Here is an 18346-nt window from a genome sequence, read left to right on the forward strand (position 1 = left end):
AAGTGTACAAGCATTACAGGTCTCACCTGTAGGAATCCATCAACAAAACATACAAGTAAATTGATTATCCTAGCAGAATAAAATTAGAATTTTATGTGGTTGTTTAATATAATGACCATTTATGCATAAAATTAGTTAGGTCATATAGAACTTTTCAGCTTGTAATGTTCTGAGGCTTATGACCGCATCCAGATGTACTAACGTCCAAAGTGTGAATACTGTAATAAAATATACAATGAATAGGTGGTATCCGCAAGTATATAGGTCGAGTTGTAATATAGTTTTACAACGAAGTAGGTGAGTACTCCGAAGGTCGTACCCACGAAAGCCTAGTGCTAGATCAATTCTAACCTAAACACTAAAATATCTAATTAGTACTTTAAATAAATGATAGCGCTAGAATGTAAAAGAAAGGTTTTTAAAGTTTTTAGAGTAATAAGGTAAAATAACATAAAATAAATAAAATTTAGGAGATAGAATAGTAGAGTAAATTAAATATCGATTATGTGTGATTAGCTCACTTTGGTTATGCCCATCAATTGGTGCTTCGGGTTCTTTGTCAATCAACTAGTCGCTACCCCAGCAGGATCTTCTGATCTTCCACTATCAGAAAGAGTCAGCAATAACTACTTATCTTCCTACCTCACAATCTAGACTGGCTTGGGGTAAAGGTGTTCACGAATGGGCATTACCAATTTTGGGTTAATTCCCACCTTGTTGAATTCCTAGGGTTGTCTGGCCCAGGGTTTGTTTCACGTTCTTCCTTTCCCGAATAGTTGATCCGTTGAGTAATCCTATAAAATAATTAATAGATCATACCTCTACTTGCTAACCCCCAAAGAGGGATTAGTCCCTCACGGCTTTCTTAAACAACATGGAATAGATAGACGAATTAATCATAGTGAATGAATTGAAGTAGAGAGTTTAAGAAAAGCCTGATTGATATTAATGATAAGCGCGAATTCATAGAAGTTGATCTCCTTCACAAATCAGATCTCTTGATAGAAAACAATGAATAAATAAAATAAACTCTAAAAAACCTAAGAAAGAAAGAAAACAAAACTAAATCTAAAAAGATAATCTAAGCTATTGGAATGATGTCTATGACATGTGCCAAAGGAGCCTATTTACAGCTTTTTGGTGGTTGTCGTCCTTAACTCTAGGTTAACTGACATCTTCGAGCATAAAGTTTGATTGTGCAGACCAAAATGTCCTTTCTTCGTATTTAATTTTCATCACGAATTTGTTGTCACGACACACCAAGACCTGTGCAACAACAAAGCAATCAATATGCTCATTTTCATCTATCTTCAAAGGTATGTCGTGACACCCTCAGCCTGTGTCGTGATGTCGAAGGCAGACTTGAGTTTTCTCTATTCTATTCCTTATGCTGCAACATTGAATCATCTGTTTTGTGACACAGTGACCAATATTTGTTTCATACGCATTCTAATGGTTTCCTACACACTCACAAAGCACGCTAGCTCAACCCTTGGGTCTCATTCAGCCCCTAAGGTCAATAAAAGACTCAATTTGCACATTTTATTGAATGTAAATAAAACTAAGAAAACTTAACTACAACATAACAAAAATAATTGTATTCAAGCTCCTCAAATGCAAAAACTAGTTTAATCTGCTACACCGAATTACGGTAGATTAAACTTCCCTACACTTAAGCCATTGCTTGTCCTCAAGTAACATAAACAAAAACAGGTAATAAAAATGATGACCCTTGACCAAATATTATAGAAATATTGACTTTGGAGCAAATGACTTAGGCATTTCATATTTACTGACAACTTTAACATGATGAGTAGCTGACTTACCACTTTTGATCACAAACATCTATGTTCAGTATGTTACAAAATATACAAGCATTAGAGGTATCACTTATAGGGATCCAACAACAAATCATACAAGTACTTTAATTATCTGAGCAGAATTCAAATAGTGATTTATGCATATGTTTAGTATGATGTCCGTTCATGCACAAGAATATTTAGGTCACATAAGAGTTTTTGACTTTTAACATTCTGAGGCTTAGGACAGGTATGGAATTCAAAGATAGTAAGCATGAAAAAGGTTACAAACACGAAAATAGTTTAGCTCATTGTATTGATCTCTATTCTTCTCATTGTCTTATTTCTCCTTCTCTCACTTTCATTGTCTCTCTATAAATAGGAAATCATAGCATGATATACTAACTATGGCTAGCCTATGAGTTATTGGGCACTTAAGAACAAGTTTTTTCTATTGTTTTGTGACTTTTATCTTTTTCAATACATCTCAATCAAGAATGATTTTTCACTAGTTTAAGAATTTTTCTACTCGTAATAATTTCTTTTTTGGATTTTTCTTTTTCTTTCACACATTAAGCTAACTTATAATTCCTATATCACACCAATCTTTCCTATTTCACTCTATTTTTACAAACTCCACCTTGATGTATCTACTTAACACTCAATACGTATGGCCATATGTCTATAATCGTGCAGTGCAGGACCAAAGAAGAAAGGGAAATACAATTTAATATTTTCAGGATCGGGGTTTGTAATAAGTTCATCAAGAAGTGTCAACAGGCTCAAAAATTTGTACTAAAGGTGAAAAACAAATAGGTCAACTTTTTGGCTCTGGATGTGCTCCAAACAATGCCTTAGGTCATCCCTAAGTATCTCAACATGCATAAACTTCATCAACCAAACAAATACAAATTCAACCATTTATCATCTGTACTAGCATGCTGGTTTCCTTGTATTTTCTATATCACTGGGTACAGTTGATTGCTTAATGCCTATTTACAATGTAACATATAGACTTAGTAGTCTAATAATCAAAAATTTAAAATCACCGACCATCATACCAAATTTATTTGTAAACATAAGCAACCTATGTACATGCTCCTAACCAATCACTTGTATTTCTACAAGCTCAAGCACACAAAAATATAATAAAATCAAAGAAAAATGTAAAAAAATTTAACAAATAAAAATTTATAACAAATTTTCTATGTTACCCCCAACAATTTAGTTGACACATTGTCCTCAATGTGTGGCCCATAAAATAATAAGGAAAGAAGTTACATGATTTATCGTGGTCATTCCAACTGCTAATGGTGGGTGCTTCCTCATTTACTTGTGTAAAGCTCAAATTGTTGTGTCTCCATTGTGTTGGGTTCCTACATAGAAAATTTAAACAAAATACAATATAACAAAAACCTGTTATTAGTCCTATTCCTACAAATTAAAATTAAACTTATCTGGAAGCTAATACAAGTTTTTTTAACAAAAAATGGAATAATAATGACGCTCCACTGTGTTCTTCATCGATATTTGTATTATGTGCGTGATGTCGCTACATAGGGTTGCTGTGTCGCAACACCAACTCTGTTTCAGCCCAAAATTCCATCGTGAGGATGCCTTGGTCTAAATATGTATCAAATAAATTTTAGAATCAAAACTCCATGGTTAGTTAAATATACAATAATTTACAACAGCTAAGCAATTCAAACATTTTTAAGTTTTACTGTCGAATTCATCTAACAGTGTCATCAATTCACAGATGGATGATTTTTTTTGTTCTATTGGTATTAGTCTATCGTCAATTGTACCATTCCACCTGTGCCCATTTTTTCCCTTTCCTTAAACCTATTTATTCTTTCTGCATGCATAAAAAGATGTGTGCCCCTTGACTTGGGGATATTAAGAATAAATAATTTTTTACATTGCTCCCTTAACTTCCTTCTATCTTCCTCACTTGGTTGATGGTCACAGTTAAAAATTTCAATCTCACCATTAATTTTCATAGTTAATTCATTTTTCTCTAAGTCAATGGTAGATTCAGAAGTGGCTAGAAAGGGTCTTCCTAATAAGATCGTTATCTCACGATCTTTTTCAAAATCAAGCACCACAAAATCTGCGGGAATGGAAAAGCTTCATACCTTGACGAACACGTCTTGTAATACCTTTTTCGGATGTATTGATGACCTATCAGCGAATTGTAACGTTGTTTGAGTAGTTTTAAGATCCCCTAACATGAGTTTTTCAAAAATTGATATAGGCATTAAATTAATACTAGTTTCTAAATCACATAGAGCTCTATTAAAGTGAATACTTCCTATCTCTATAGGAATAGTAAAACTCCTTGGGTCTTTCAACTTTCGAGATACTTGTCTTGGAATAATCACCCTATAGGAGCACTTAAATCAACTTGTTCTCCTACCTTGATTTTCTTACGCCTTGTCGTCATCTCCTTTAAAAACTTGGCGTACTTTGGAACCTTCTCAATTAGTTCGATTAAAGGTAGGTTAACATTTAATGGTTTTTAATGTTTTAAACAAGTTTCAGAAATTTACAAATTCATCCTCATCCTACTTTTTTCTTTCTTCTAATCTTAGTGAGAATGGAACCTTTGTGATTTCGGCATCTTTAAGTGTTTCTTTTTCCTTCTCAGCCGCTAGTGCATTCTCCTCCTCTGGTTCAGGTTCGTTTCCCACTTTTAAGGAGTTATCTTTAGGTTCATCAGTATTGTCCACAGTTGCCTTTGGGGTAGGAATTTTTAGGTTACCCAGTACTTTGCCCAATCCGAGAGCTATAGCCTTCACATGCTCCTTACCTTCCCTCTGTGGGTTAGCTTTCGTGTTACTGGGAATACCTGTGCCAATTTGTCTTTTGATGTTGCCCATCATGCTCATCAATTGGCTCATCTGATCCTTGAGCTTAGTCAATGTTCTTATTGAGTTAGTACACTCAGATTGCACCTACTTGACATTTGTTCTCATTGACTGCATTTCTCCCTCACTTATGTCCAGTCGTTGACCACATGTAGTATGGTCACTAGGGTTGGCCCTATCCTAAGGTTTCTATAAATAAGGAGGTTAGTAATTAGTATTTTTAACTTGATTTGAACTGTTACCTCTGCCTTGGTTTCCTCCCCATCTCAAGTTTGGGTGATCTCTCCAGCTGAAATTGTATGTATTCAAGTAAGGGTTCCCACCCCTATTCACGATGTAGTTTATAACCTCAACAGGATTATTGATATAATGGAAGAGTTGCTTGTCTCCTCCATAGTTTATATCCTTAGCAGGATTATTGATATAATGGAAGAGTTGTTTGTTTCCTTTATACGTGTACGGTGTAGAAGTAGATTCAATATTGTTGAGTCTATCCGCTATTTGCTAATACTTATCTTCCTCTTCGATAGCTTTGACCGTAGCAAGTTTTAGGCTATATGTAAAGCATTCAATTGGCCACTGATAGGAGTTTAACGACATATTTTCAATAATTTCGTACGTGTTCTCATACATCCTATTCATAAGGGCTCCTCCTACTACTTCGCCTAATCTAGATCGTACATTTGCATCCAACTCATAGTCCATTCCACTTAGGAAATCCATGGTGCGGGCATTTTTGAATAAACATTTTGAAATGTTCCCATGCCTCATAGAAAGTTTCTCCTTCCATCTGTCCAAAGACAATGATCTCTCTTCTTAGTTGAATTGCTTTGCTGATTGGGAAAAATTTCTGTAAAAACTTTCCAGTGAGTTCATCCCATGTCGTGATAGACCCTAGTGCCTGCGAGTCTAACCAAGAAAAAGCATTATCAATCAAGAAGAAAGGGAACAACTGAAGATGAATAGTGTCATCAGTAACCCCATTACACTTAAAAGTATTATAGAATTGGAAAAACCATTTAAAATGCTGATTAGGGTCCTCTATCATAATGCCCCTAAACTGCAAATTGTTCTGGATTATTTGAATCATTTTCGGTTTAATCTCAAAATTATTAGTTGTAATTGCCAGCCTTATTACACTCTTCTGAACCATATCCAAACTTCGTAAGGCATAATCCCTTAAAGTTCTCTCGTTTCAAGCCATCTACACATTTAAGGGAAGCTGTGGTGCTGGTGGGTTTCCTAAGGCATTATAGTCAGCGTCACGTGGTACATTACCTACAACAGGTAGTGGTGGATCTTGCATCTATTGTTGCTGCTGTTGTTGTTATTATTGTCAGCAATTTCTTTGAATTATTCTCTCTCGATCTGTGGCTGCTACAATAGGCGTAACGCTACTCCGAGTCATACACTAAACCTAAAAAGAGTAATTAGTCAAAATAAGTAAAATAAAATCGTATCTATAACGTACAAATTTTCAAATTATTCTTTCAGAGTGTGAAAATTCAAATCAAACTAGTGACGTTGCCTCCCCAGCAACAATGTCAAAAACTAAAAGATACTGGTCGAGTGTGAATACTATAATAAAATAGAGAACGACAAGGCAGTATTCGTAAGTATACGGGTCGAGTTGTAATATAGTTTTACAACGAAATAGGTGAGTGCTCTGACGATCGTACCCTATGTAGGTGATCGCTAAATCAATTCTAACCAAAACACTAAAAGATCTAATTAGTACTTTAAATAAATTATAGTACGAGAACATAAAAGAAAGGTTTTTAAAGTTTTTAGAGTAATAAGATAAAATAACATAAAATAAATAAAATTTGGGAGATAGAAGAGTAAAGTAAATCAAATCTCGATTATAGGTGATTAGCTCACTTCGGTAATCTCATCAATTGTTGCTTTGGGTTTCTCGTCAATCAACCAATCGCTACCCTAGTAGGATCTTCTAATCTTCCACTAACATAACAAGTCAACAAGAACTACTTATCTTTCAACCTCACAGTCCAGACTCGCTTAGGGTAAAGGTGTTCACAAATGGCAATACCAATGTTGGGTTAATTCCCACCTTGATGACTTCCTATAGTTCTCAAGCCCAGGGTTTGTTTCATGTTCTTCCTTATCCAAATAACTGATCCACTGAGTAACCCTTTAAAATGATTAATTGTTCATACCTCTACTCACTAATCCCCCACAAAGGGATTAGTTCCTCATGGCTTTCATAAACAACATGGAATAGATGGATGAATTAATAATAGTGAATAAATTGAAGTAGAAAGTTTAAGAAAAGCCTAATTGATATTAATAACAAGTGTGAATCCATAGAAGTTGATCTCATTCACAAATTAGATCTCTTGAAGGAAAATAATGAACAAATAAACTAAACTCTAAAAAACCTAAGAAAGCAAGAAAACAAAATTAAATCTAAAGAGTGAATCTAAGCTAATGGAATGATGTCTATAACAAGTGCCAAAGGAGCCTATTTATAGCTTCTAGGTGGTTGTTGTCCTAAACGACTCAATTTTCACATTTTATTGAATGTAAATAAAACTAACTTAACAAAAACGTAACAAAAATACTTGTATTCAAGCTCCGTAAATGTGTAAACTAGTTTAATCTACTACACCGAATTACGGTAGATCAACTTAGGAAAAGTGTGGAATTCAAAAACAGTAAGCATCAAAAAGGTTACAAACATAAAAATAGTTTGGCACATTGTATCGATCTCTATTCTTCCCCCTTAGCTTGCCTTACTCGCTCACCGCCTTATTTATCCTTCTCTCACCTTTTTTGTTTCTCCACATAAGAAATCATAGCATGACATAGTAACTACGACTAGCCTAGGAGGTTTTGTACACTAATGAATGAGTTTTTCTTATTTTTGTAACTTTGTCATTTTCCTGTTCAATTCATCTCACTCAAAAATGTTTTTTACTTTTCATGAACTTTTTCTACTTGGATTGATTTTCTTTTATTCTACACTTTTAGGCTAACCTATAGTTCTTATATCACACCAATCTTTCCTACTCCACTCTGTTTTTACAAAATCCATCGTAATGTATCTACTTAACCCTCAACACGTATGGCTAGACATCTATAATCGTGCAGTTTAAGACCAAAGAAAAAGGGTAAATACAAATTAACGTTTCAGTCTCGGGTTTTGTAATAAGGCTCATCAAGAAGTTTTTACAGGCTCAAAAATTGGTACTAAAGGTGAATCAATATGGGTTAGCTATTTGGCTCTGGATATGTTCCAAACAATCTCTTAGGTCATCCCTTAAATATCTCAATATGCACAAATTTAATCAACCAAACAAACTCAAATTCAACCATTTATCATTCATACTAGCAAGCTTATTTCCATATATTTTCTATATCATTTGGTACAATTGATTTCTTAAAGCCTATTTACAGTGTAACATATAGAACTGAGTAGTGTAATAGTCGAAAATTTAAAACCACCTATCATCATGCCAAATTTATTTGTAAACACAAGCAACCTATGTACATGCTACTAACCAATCACTTGTATTTCTACAAGCTCAAGCACACCAATGACAAGAAAAATGAAATAAAAGCATAAAAATGAAAAAAATTTATGTTACTCCCCCCAACACTTTAGATAACACGTTGTCCTCAATGTATAGTCCCTAAAAAGATAATGAATGAAGTTACCCAATTGATTGTGGTCGTTCCAACTATTAATGGCATGTGCGTGCTTCCTCCTCAACTCATTGATAGTTCAAATTATTGTGTCTCCTTTCTGTGGGGTTCCTACATAGAAAAACAAAACCAAAAATAAAACAACAAAAAATTTACTTCTATCCTACTCCTAAAAACAAATTAAAATTAATACAGTCCCTCTTAAGAACATAAAGGAAATATTCAATTTAATAATTTAAAAAGAAGTACAAATCCCTAATAATAAGAAACTAATTTAATTTTCCTAAATCCATCTACTCCTAGAAATTAAAGTCCTACTAAAGTAACTCGAAATATTATTCATCATCTTCTTGAAATCCTCTTTTTCTCCTTTCCTCATTTTGTTTTGTCTGTAGAAGAGTAAATTGCTTGAATATGTCATCTCCAAGTAGTTTCCTTGGGGGATTCATGGTCTTGTCCAACCGCTCGATAGGGACTCCTACTCTTTTGCACAATTCTGTAATTAAATGGGGGAAAATATTCCCTATCCTAAAATTCTTATACATTCAACCATATTCTTGTATATCCATGTACCAATACATATTTGTTTCTTTTGGAGTATCCCATATGTTATGATAGCATGGATTGGACTAATCTCGTACATCTCTACTATAGGCCATATTCTTAAACAGATGAATTTCATTCACATATTGGCTCTTAGTGTCATCAACTCTTGATTGAATGTTTTAGGTATTGTTGTTCCTATTCTATATGTCCAAATCACTTTCCCTTCCATTAAGAATCTCAGTATCTCTTCATGTCTATATTTTTGAATTCCTTTAGATATATTTTATATAGATAGTCGCGATAATGATATGGCACGTCATAAAATTAGCAAATACTCATATCGATTACTGGAACATTAATCCCTTTGACCTTCACAAAGGACCACATCCCACAGAATGGTCTGGTTGCTTCCCTTTGTTTCAATGTTGGATAAAATTTCTACGCTATTGGAACTATTATAGGCTCTTCAGATGGAAAACAAAATTTAGTCCATTACCTCTCTATTGTGTTCTCCCATATTCCTTTCCAATCCCTATTCTTAGATAAAAGTATCCAGCTATAGTTGTTGCAAGCATTTATCCATGTTGCCTTCCTGGAATTCAATAGCTGTGCTTGGAGCGCTTACATTATAACTAGCCATTCAATAATCTTTTTTATCTAAAGTCCTTTGCACTATCTTTTACGTCTGTAAATTGATATTTCTTTCTTATTGGTTGTAAATAAGAGGCTTAACGTGACCTATTTATGCACCAGAAGAAAAGAATAAAGTGTTTAGGAGTTATAATTTATTTCTACTAAGCAAGAAGTTAAAGAATAAGAATCCTACTATAATTAAACTATAAAAATGTCAGCAGTTAATGTTAGTTCAGAGAACAGAGTTACTCAATAGTGTCTCGACATCCCTTAGAGGTGTCACGACATCGAGAGCAGTTTCTATGTTCTGAACGTTGTCCATTGTCGTGACATGCAAGCCAGATTCCTATGTGTTTCAGTTGTGTTGTGACATCAACAATTTGGTCACTTTCTTCACCATCACTCTTTTCGTTTATTAATATCCCCTTGTTTCCTCCTAAATCCCATAGAGCATTGCATTGCAAGACTTGGTTATCAATTACTATGTTTGTCATTCCTCCAAAATAATGTTTCACTCTTTGGTCACTTACAAGAAAAAGATGTCCTTCTTTGTTGATCAGCTCTATTATCCAATGAAGAGTCGCTTGGTGTAAGGTGTATGGACATGTCCATCTTGATTTAAGCTTGCCAGGGAATAATTTTAATCTTGAGCTGAATAGTAGAACTTTTTGTCCAGGTAGAAATTCACGTTTCCAGATCATTGGATAGTGTCGAAGTCTACTCATTTCCTTATACATTTTAGTGTTTCCGTAGGCCATAAAGTGAAATTCTTCCAATTCCTATAATTGAAATTGTCTTTCTTTCTTGGCTAAATTCGGATCTAAATTTAATTCTTTAATTACCGAATATGCCTTCTTCTCCAATTCAATTGGTAAGTGGTAGTTCTTATCGTAAACTAGCTTATATTACCTAAAGGAGTCTTATATGTTGTGTTGTAAGCTCATAATTCATCGTCTAGCTTTGTTTCCCAATCCTTTCGACTTGGGTTCACTATTTTTCTAAAATCTATTTAATTTCATGACTAGACACTTCTTCTTGCCCTCTAGCTTGCGGGTGATAGGTCGTTGCCATTCGGTCTTATGTTGTATTTTGCCAAAGCAGCTTCAAATTGCTTGCTTGGAAATGAGATCCTTCATCACTAACCAATTGACTGCCTCCGGACGTACTAACGTCTAGAGTGTGAATACTACAATAAAATATAGAATTATGAGGCGGTATCTGCAAGTATACAGGTCTAGTTGTAGTATAGTTTTACAATGGAGTGGGTGAGTACTCTGAGGATCATACCCAAGGGAGGCGAGTGCTAGATCAATTCTAACCTAAACACTGAAAGATCTAATTAGTACTTTTAAATTTAGTTATAGTATAAAGGATATAAAATAAAAGATTTTTAGGGTTTTATAATACTAAAAATAAAATAGCATAAAAAGATAAAATTCAATTGATTAAAAAGGAAGAATAAATCAAAACTGATTATGGGTAATTAGCTCGCTTCGGTAATCTCCATCAACTGTTGCTTCGGGTTCCTCGCCAAGAACTAGTTGCTACCCTAGCAAGATTTTCCAATCTTCCACTAACAAAATAAGTTAGCAAGAACTACTTATCTTCCGAGCTCACAATCTAGACTGGTTTGGGGTTAAAGTGCTCACAGATAGGCAATACCAATTTTGCGTTAATTCCCACCTGGATGACTTCCCAGGGTTGTCAGGCCTAGGGTTTGTTTCACATTCTCCCTTTCCTAAACAGCTGATTCGTTGAGTAACCCTACAAAATAATTAACAAATCATACCTACCCTCGTTAATCCCCCATAGAAGGATTAGTTCCTCATGGAGTTCATAAATAGTATATAATTGATGTAAAGAGAAATCATGCTAATTAAATCGACAAGATAGGGTAAATGAAAAAGCTTGATTGTATTGATATTAAGCGTAAATCCACAGAGTTGAATAATTCCACAATCCAAAACTCTTGAAAGAAAACAACGAACAAATAAACTAAACTCTAAAACCATAAGAAAATGAAACTAAATATAAAGAAAGAAACTAGGTTAATAAAAAGGTGCCTTTAACATGTGCCAAATGAGCCAATTTATAGCATCTAGGTGGCCATCATCCTTAACCCTAGGTTAGCTGATGTTCCCAAGCTTTAAGTTCAATTGTGTGGACCAAAACACCCCTGCTTTGTCTCTAATTTCCATCCCAGAGTCGATGTCGTGACACACCAGGACTTGTGTCACGACATAGCAACCAATATGTTCCTCTGTAGCCATCTTTAGGGGTATGTCGTGACACCCTCAGTCTGTGTCGCGGCATCGAGGGCAAACTTTATTTTTCTTCATTCTGTTCCCTATGTTACGACATCAGTTCTCCTGTGTTGCAACATAACATCTAGTATCATCCTAAAATACCTTTTGGTTGTCTCCCGCACTCTCACAAAGTACGTTAGCTCTCCCTTAGGCCTCATTCGGCCCTTAGGGTCAATAAAAGACTCAATTTGCACATTTTATTGAATGTAAGTAAAACTAAAGAAGCTTAACTAAAATGTAATGAAAATGCTTTTATTCAGGCTCCGTTAGTGTGAAAACAAGTATAATCTGCTACACCAAATTTCAGTAGATCACCAATGCACACAGTGTACCAAACCTAGTGAATATGTTTTTTTCTCGAAAATCTCACTACTGATTTTGTATCATTGGTAGGTAAAGCAACAACTTCGAACCATTTTGAAATGTAATCAATAACTAGAAGGATGTATTGATTCTTGAAAGAACTTGGAAATGGTCCCATGAATCAATCCCCTAGACATCAAATATTTCTACCTCAATTATCCTTGTTTGTGGCATATTGTCCCTTTTTTTATAAACTCCCAGTTTACTGACATCTATCACACCATTGTATGAATTCGTAGGTGTCTCTATTCATAGTTAACCAATAAAAACCTGATTGTAGAACCTTTTGGGCTATCATTTTTCGGCCAAAATGCCCTCCACATGGAGACGTATGGCATCCTTGTAAAACGTTGTATATCTTTTCCTCTGCTACACACCTTCTAACCAATTTTTCTGCACATTTCCGAAACTCATACTGATCCTCCCAAGTGTAATTTTTCTATTCATGAACTATCCTCTTCTTCTATCGCCAGGATGCCTATGATGGAAAGAAACCTTTTGTAATGTAGTTAACATAATCTACATAGCACAGTGTTATGCTTTTTCTAGGCCTTTTTTGATGGATGTATACTCTAAATAATTGTTCATCTGTGAAAGTTTCTTTAATTTCTTCATTAGTTCCTGCTACTAAGTTATTCCTGTCCCAATGTTTCAATGGTACTTTGCTTGAAATAAAATAATTGTGTATAAATACTTAGTACCTTGGTCATGGGCAATACTCGAAGAAGAAATAGCTACACACACTCAGTCCAAGTAGTAATGGTGTCTAGGGGAAATGCTTCTAACCATATTTTTCCTTCCTATCTGATAACTCTTGAAAAGAGTTATATTTCATGCCTTTAAACTTATTCAATTCCTTGTACTTAGGTACATTTAGTTGCATTTTAGGATATTTCATTCGTATTTTCATCATTTAGTTCAGAGCTTGGACAGTGTTTAAATATTAGATGCTTTTAATTTCTTATGGTAGGGTTGTGTTCGGTGGTTTGGCAGGTGTTGGTTGAGGAACAAGAAATAAAATAGTGAAGAATTTTCGGGGCAAAAGGTTAGACATTTTGTCAGCACGAATATCGTGGCAATTCCAAGAAGACCAATTCAACACTCAACACATACCAGTTTCAGCCTGGCAGTACTTGTACCAAAAAAATCTGCCTAAAAAATAAGAAACGATAATCTTGGGTTGTTGGTTTTTATCTTAGAAAAAATAATTTAAAAAAGGAGAAGATAATCTTGGGTTTTTGAAAAAAGAATTTAAAAGAGGAGAAGATAAACATGGGTTGTTGGATTTACCCTATGGAAAAGCCTATAAAAAGCCAAAGCAGGAAACCCAAAAAGACGAACAAGAGTGAAGATATCCTTAAGCAAAAATAGAGGATAGTGGCTGAGTAGAGACGGAAAGAGGAAGATGAAAGTAGTCTCTCTCAGCCATCGCAAGACACTGTGCTACTGGAGTATGAACTGGACACACGAAAACTGTCTTCCCATAGTCTTCTGAATTTCTTACTTTATTCTTCCGTGAAATGAATGATTAAAATGGTGTTGGATGTTATTTTGGTTTTGAATTTTATTTCCCAACCCATGAGCTAAATCTCGTAGAGTTGGGATTACATGATGAAACTTTTATTTTCTTTAATGGTTGAAGTATAGATTCGAATCAATTTACTGCTTCATTCAATTGTTTTATTTTTAATTGTATACGTGTAATCCCTAGACATAGATGACTATTCAGCATGCCCATAAACTAAATCTAATTCTGAAAAGGTTGGATTATTTGGACCGAAATTGAATGATATGAGCAAGTACTCGATAGATACTTGCAGTAAACTCAAGACATAGAGTAGCGTTCATATAGAAGGAAATAGTGCAAGGTACCCCATTAAGGCCTATAGACACGGGCATGGTAACTTGAGTTTTTTGCTCTCGAAAGAAGAAAAGCACTTTAGAACTCTTCTGAGTAGTAGATTAATTATGATTTTGCCAAGGAAATTCTGACAGTAAGGGTAGATTCTTAGTAATTCCAACCTTCCATATCAACATCGTATATCCCTTATCCCTTTTCATAGTATCTTTTCCATAGAATTCTTAGTTGTTTACTTGTTCATTTACACATTATTCACGTAATCATTTTCAAAACTGCCATTACATTTCTACTTTCCTTTTGCCATAGCATTTCCAAGTATTCATTAATTCTACATATTGCATACATCATTATTCCTTTTAATTTCCATTGCATACTTACCATAGTTTTACCATAGCATTAATTGCATTTTATTATAATAACTTGACAACTTTTTTGCCTCAATTCGATCCTCATGGAAATTATACTCACTCATCACTTTATTACTTGATTCGATGTGTATACTAGCATAAATCGTATATCATGTCACACGCGATAAGTTTTTGGTGCCGTTGTCGGGGATCAGCGATTTGGTAAATTTTGGTTTGGTTATTTGACTTAATTCCATTAGTTTTAATTAACTTAGTTTAATTTAATCTTTATAGATTTGCTGACAGTGTATGAGAAGAGGCATTCCTGCTAACAAATAGTATCTTTTTTACCTAGAAATTGATAGAACTTTGAGAATAAGGCGAAAAGAACTAAGAAAAATGGCTAGAAATGGGAATGATCCCAGTCTCAATGATATTTCAAATGGTTTTACTCTCAATAATAATCCAAATGGTTAGGATGTTAATCCTCCTATTCGTGGGGTGATAGATAACCAAGATAGACCAATCCGACAGTATGTTGTGCCAATTTTGGATTACCTGAATCCAGGGATAGTCAGACCACAAATACAAGCTCAGTAGTTTGAGATGAAATTGATAATGTTTCAGATGTTGCAAACAATAGGAAAGTTCAATGGACTACCCACTAAAGATCCAAGACTGCATTTAAGAATTTTTATAAAAGTTTGTGGCTCATTTAGACAACAGGGTGTTCCTAAAGATGCTCTGCAACTTAAACTGTTTCCATATTCTTTAAGAGATCGTATGAAAGCATGGTTAAATGCTCTGCCTTCAGAAAAAGTGGCATCATGGAATGATCTTTGTCAGAGGTTTTTGCTATGGTATAATGCCCCAAATATGAATGCGAAGCTTAGAAATGACATCATATCTCTTTGAAAATTGGATGATGAAACGCTATATGAAGCTTAGGAGTGATTTAAAGATTTAATTCAAAAGTGTTTGATACATGGCTTTCAACACAAGACTCATATGGAAATATTCTATAATGGGCTGAATGCATATACGAGAATGGTAATTGATGCATCTGCTAATGGTACATTGCTGGATAAATCTTACAACGAAGCATATGAGATTTTGGAAAAGATTTCCAACAATGACTATCAGTACCCTACCACAAAGGTTGGGACGCACAAGAGAGCTGCTGGTACCATGGAGCTTGATGCAATTACTTCGTTGACAGCCCAGGCATCTTCTTTAGCTAATATGATTAAAATAATGAAAAATCCAACTGCAGTCTAGGAGATGAAATCAGTCGAGCTGTCATGTGTTTATTATGATGAAAATCATGTGTTTGATGAATGCGCATCAAATTCAGCATCTGTGTGCTACATGGGTAATTTCAATTGGAGTAATAATCTTTATTCCAACACCTATAATCTAGGGTGGAAGGAACAGCTAAAATTTGGTTGGAATAATCACGGTACGAAGAATTTTAACACGCTATAAGACAGAATGCCACCAGTGCACCACCTAGTTATAATTAACCTATGCTGAGGCAAAATGTCCAACAAGGTCAGGCATCATCATCTATTGAAGACTTGTTGAAAGAACATATGGCCAAGAATGATGATGTAATTCAGAGTCAGGCTACATCTCTCCGAGCTCTTGAAAATCAAGTGGGGCAAATAGCGAATGCTCTAAATTTAAGGCTACAAGGAGCATTGTCGAGTGATACTAAGAATTCAAGAACACAAGGCAAGGAACATTGCAAAGTAGCAAGGAGCATTGCAAAGCAATCACCCTTAAAAGCGGGACTTAGTTGAGTGATGTTGTTCATGATGCCATGGTAGAAGAGGATAATGCAAGTACCAATCAGGTAAAGATCCTAGAGTCATCTGAAAAACATACTGAATCTAAAAAGGGTAAGTAGCAAAATCTTGTGGCAGAATCGAATGATGTTGTCAATAGGAATGCCACGACAACACTATATCAGCAACCTAAAGGATGGCCACATTTACCTTTTCCTCAGCGATTCCAAAATTCTAAATAGGATGTTCAATTCAAAAGATTTTTAGATGTCTTGAAGCAACTCCATATCAATATAACGCTAGTAGAAGCTTTGGAGCAAATGCCCAACTACGTGAAATTTATGAAAGATACAAAGAAGCGCAAATTGGGAGAGTTGGAGACTATTGCTCTCACTGATGGGTGCATAGCAATGTTGATGAATAAAGTACCTCTGAAGTTGAAGGATGTAGGGAATTTCACTATCCCCTATTCAATTGGAAATCACTATCCCCTATTCAAGTATAAATCTAAAGCATATGTCTATTTACAGGAAGCTAGGAATTGGGAAAGAAAGATCTACTACGGTTATGTTGCAACTTGTCGATCGATCCTATGCCCATATGGAAGGTAAAATTGAAGACATACTGGTAAGGGTAGACAAATTTATCTTTCCTGCGGATTTCCTTATTTAAGAATGTGAAGTTGAAAAAGATGTATCGATTATTCTTGGAAGACGTTTTCTTGCTACAGGCAAGACTTTAATTGATGTTCAGAAAGGTGAATTGACCATGAGGATGAATGATCAGTAGGTCAAGTTCAATGTATTTAATACCCTAAAATTTGCTGATGAGAATGAAGAGTCGAGCCATTCACTTGATAGAAACAGTAGTAGAGGAAGAATTTACAAGATTTTGCTACAGCAATTTTGATAGTGATGAAGATTCATTTGAACGAAGACCCTTGTGCAGTTTGTTGGAGCAAAATAGTCCTTTCAATTTTGATGAAAAATGCTTGGTAGCGTATGTATATCCACATGGAGTTGTTGATGTCAAGGACATGAAAACGGGGGACATATTTAAAGATAATAGACAACGCTTGAAGCATTACTAGGGTGTTCACGTAGAGCAACATAAACAGTCCATTTATCTACAATATGTTTAACTTCAACATCTTTAAAATTATTTTTATTTTTATTTTATTTTGTTGATTTAAATATCTTTTAGTTATTTAATTTCCTTTGTTTAATAAATTACAAGAGGGGAAAGGGTCGGTGATGAAGAGCCCATTGAGATGAATCGTGCCAATGAAGAGAATGCACCCAAACCACTGGAGGAAGAACCAAAGAAAACAGAGTCTGTCAACATTGAGATTGATTGTGAGGACAAAGAGGAAGTAGATGTACAAGGTTGTTGCTCGTAAATCAACCCATCGGACAGAATGAAGTGTCTACAATACAGTCCAAGCAAGGAAAGTTTTCTTTTTCTTTCATACATTACATTGAATATATTTTTCCGTGACATTTCCTGTATATATATAGTTTGTAACACCCCTTACCCAAGACTGTTGCCGGAATCGAACACGAAGTGTTACCTAACTTAACTTACTAATTCGGAGCATAAAAATTTGCTTTTAAAATTAATTCACTCGCATTCAATGAATATGTCCCTAAAAAGGATCTTCGAGACCCTAAAACATGCAATGAAAACGGTTCAGGTCCAAACTGGGAACATTAAAAATTTTCCAAATACTTAAACAAATTAAAATAATTTATTTCACTCTTCACAAAAAAATTGTCCAACTGCGCAGTAGTCGCTAAATTAATTATAACTCGAGCTAAAAAAACTCAAAATTTAAATCCGTAAATTTACCCTAAAACTAGACTCATATATCTTATTATCATAAAAATTTTCAGAATTTTTGGATTGTCCAATTAGTACAGTTTATTAGTTAAATTCTCCCCTGTTTTACTGCCTGACAATTCCAACCACTCTTCACTAAAAATAAATTATCTCATTGTACAGAATTCAGATGATATTTCCATTTGTTTCCTTTGAAAATATACTCATTAATTATTCTAAGAATATAAATTATAACTCATAATTATTTTTTTACAAATTTTAATGATTTTCTAAATTTAGAACAGGGGACTTCAGAAACCATTCTGGCCCTGTTAAACTAAAATTCAAAT

At 34.5% G+C, this 18346-nt stretch overlaps 2 non-coding genes across 2 annotated transcripts; one reads left to right on the top strand and one right to left on the bottom strand.

Annotated features, from left to right (window-relative positions):
* The first annotated feature begins 5385 nt into the window (after window positions 1-5385).
* On the top strand, window positions 5386-5492 carry LOC128039496 (small nucleolar RNA R71). Its single transcript, XR_008193998.1, has one exon. It is a non-coding gene; the product is annotated as a small nucleolar RNA R71 (small nucleolar RNA).
* Window positions 5493-15276: 9784 nt separating this feature from the next.
* LOC128039425 (small nucleolar RNA R71) lies at window positions 15277-15383 on the bottom strand. The gene has a single exon (XR_008193928.1). It is a non-coding gene; the product is annotated as a small nucleolar RNA R71 (small nucleolar RNA).
* Window positions 15384-18346: the final 2963 nt, after the last annotated feature.

This window comes from Gossypium raimondii, chromosome 2, assembly GCF_025698545.1.
Source record: "Gossypium raimondii isolate GPD5lz chromosome 2, ASM2569854v1, whole genome shotgun sequence".
In the NCBI taxonomy this organism is placed as follows: Eukaryota; Viridiplantae; Streptophyta; class Magnoliopsida; order Malvales; family Malvaceae; genus Gossypium; species Gossypium raimondii.